The sequence below is a fragment of the Scyliorhinus torazame genome, chromosome 21, assembly GCF_047496885.1.
Source record: "Scyliorhinus torazame isolate Kashiwa2021f chromosome 21, sScyTor2.1, whole genome shotgun sequence".
In the NCBI taxonomy this organism is placed as follows: Eukaryota; Metazoa; Chordata; class Chondrichthyes; order Carcharhiniformes; family Scyliorhinidae; genus Scyliorhinus; species Scyliorhinus torazame.
Window position 1 is genome coordinate 124,087,932 of NC_092727.1, and position 2,629 is coordinate 124,090,560.

The window sequence follows — 2,629 nt, forward strand, 5'->3', positions numbered from 1 at the left end:
GGTTTTTACTCCCATGACCTCACCCACGATTGCATCACCGGCTCTCTCACTACCAGTGAGGATGCAGATGCGGGGAGAGCTAAATTAGAAACATAAATATTTCGTGTGGGAGGCAAAGGAAGGAAAGAGCAGTGAGGTTGGAAGCAGCATTTTTTATTCCTTCATGTCGTGTGTAATGTTGGAGTGCCCACTTTATCCGAATTACCGACACATTTCAACCGCGGCGTCGAAATCGCCGCCAAACCCATAACATTGGGGATCAAGGGATCACTCGCCGTCTGCTGCGGGTTAGGAATGTCCTGAACCCGGGACCATGAAGCAGCAGCAATCCTGAAATTAAAATGTGAAATTGTATTTAAATGAAAATGTTTGCTAATGTGGAATAATTAGGAGAAATCATTTTCATCGCTGCTGCTTATTTTGACACAAGGAAGGAGCGGGTACTGTTTGAAGTATTCTGAGCAATTAAAATGTAGGTATTGAAATGCTCAAAGGCTATCTCACAAAGAACCTGCTTTGGACCCTCGCTTCTTGGTGGAAGTGAAGCCGGAACTTGATGAACAGAAGACGCTGGGACGGTACAGGCAGTCTCGCAGCCTCTGAAATAGGCGAGAGTCCTGAGGGGGAGAGCTGTAGGATTTCTAATGAGGGATTTCCCAAACAACACCTTGCAGAGGCTGACTGAACCGCTGACTATTCTCAGCTTGTTTTTTTAAAATTTTGTTTAGTAATGCAGATCCAACCTTGCCAGGTTCTGATTGAGGCTCTGATGAATTGGAATATGGCGAGGTTTGAAACCTGGCTTGATACCTGAGCGACAATCCGAAGAGCCATTGAACCGGTGCCAAGTGTAATCGATGAAGATGCTAGCCCTTTCGCTTTTGCCTTGACCCGGTTTGATCTGGGCGAGGGCAATGGAATTTAAACGTCTTCCTGGGAGTGTTGGGCAGCCCATATTCCGTCACTTCACCTTTGTTTATCTGAAAAAGATGCCTGTAAGAACCTCAACTAACCTCAGCTAGATGTAAATGTACCAATGCACATAAGCACCGTGTCCCCGGGCGCAGAGAACCTTATGATTGAGAGCTACATATTGTTGAAGACATGACGACGGGTTCAATGTCCAGTGTACTCACTTTCCACGGTTTGAAACCGAATCTGTGCACGAGAAGAAATAATTATTTTTTTCCATATGGATCCCATCCCGTTTGTGGGAGGTAGAGAATCCGGTCTTTAGTTTTAATCGGGAATGTGTGGTTCTTGACTTTAACGCCACAAATCAGCTGATGCACTTGGTCCCCCCCTTTGGCCGCTTAAGGAGTTCAATTCCCGGTGCAAATTTCAAATCGCCCTGTTGCCTCCCCCCCCCCCCCCCTACCACCCGCTGGTACCCCGCCACCCCTTCCCCCCCACAGCTCACCACAGAAAGCAGATGATGTTGTGGCTCGGTCGGGGTGGGTGGGGGGTTTGGTGAGGGTGGTGGTGTGGGGGGGATGGGGACTGAACGTGCCAAGTTGAGGTGGAAGAGGAGGCAAAATACTGTAACTTGGAGGCAATGATGCAGAACTCAAGGAGTGGAAGAGCCGAGGGTAGATCATTGGGGTGGAGATTTCACATGTTCGATGCGGTGATTGTTTCGGATTCCGAGCGAGCTATTTCCTTTGGTGGAAAGTCTGAAACTTGCACGAAGCCGGCTGGGTGTGTTTCCCGGCCTCTCACCGCGCACACTGTCACAAATAATATAGAAATATAGAATAGAGCAGCGGTGGAAATCGAAGGTGGCTTGCCGCACCCTGAAACTCACAACTTCCGCATGATGTAACTGCTAACGCGATTCTAAAAATTTCCGATCAGAAATTGGCTCGGATCGATCTTGGGTCAGGCCCGAAATCCAAAAATTAAAAATCAGGAAAAAAATGTTGATTCATGGCACACTATAATTTGAGCAGCTACCTGTGTAAGATTCATATGGCGCCCTTTCAAATTTTGCTAATGGAACGCCTTTGTGTGTTTTAACAAAAATCTGTAATGGAAAAAAAAATGATACAAATATTCAGGGGCAAGTTTTCAGATGAAAGTGCGCAGAGATTGTACATTGGCTGCAGTAAATGAAGACAATGCCAATTCTGTGTAAGGCAGATTTTTGAATGATTAATAATTCCATGTGTTGTAAACGCTGCCGTGAGCATGCACGGTATTTGGAAACAATTGGGGTTAAATCCGATGCTGTATCTTTACATTATGTTAATGCAGCGCATGGTTCACCCGAGCCAGAAAATAAACAAACAGGTAACCCCCCCCCCCCAACTAAGGTTCAAACACCCAATTAATAATCTACATGTCCCAAAACACTTGTAATGTTGGAGTGAATCACACTCGCACAACACAAGACCAACTAACTAATCTTTCCTTATCTTGTGAGAATTGGTGTACAAAATATAATAGGCTCTATTTTGTACAATGTTACATTTTAGTCTTTGACCTTCTTGAACTGGTGGTATGTGCTCCCCCCCCCTCCCCCGCAACCTCTCCCCTCTTCCGTTGTCTCCCTCAGTCTTTTCCCAGTCAATGTCTGTCTGCCTTTGTGTGTGTGTCTCTCTCAGTTCGATCTGTCTGTCCCCGTCTGGAG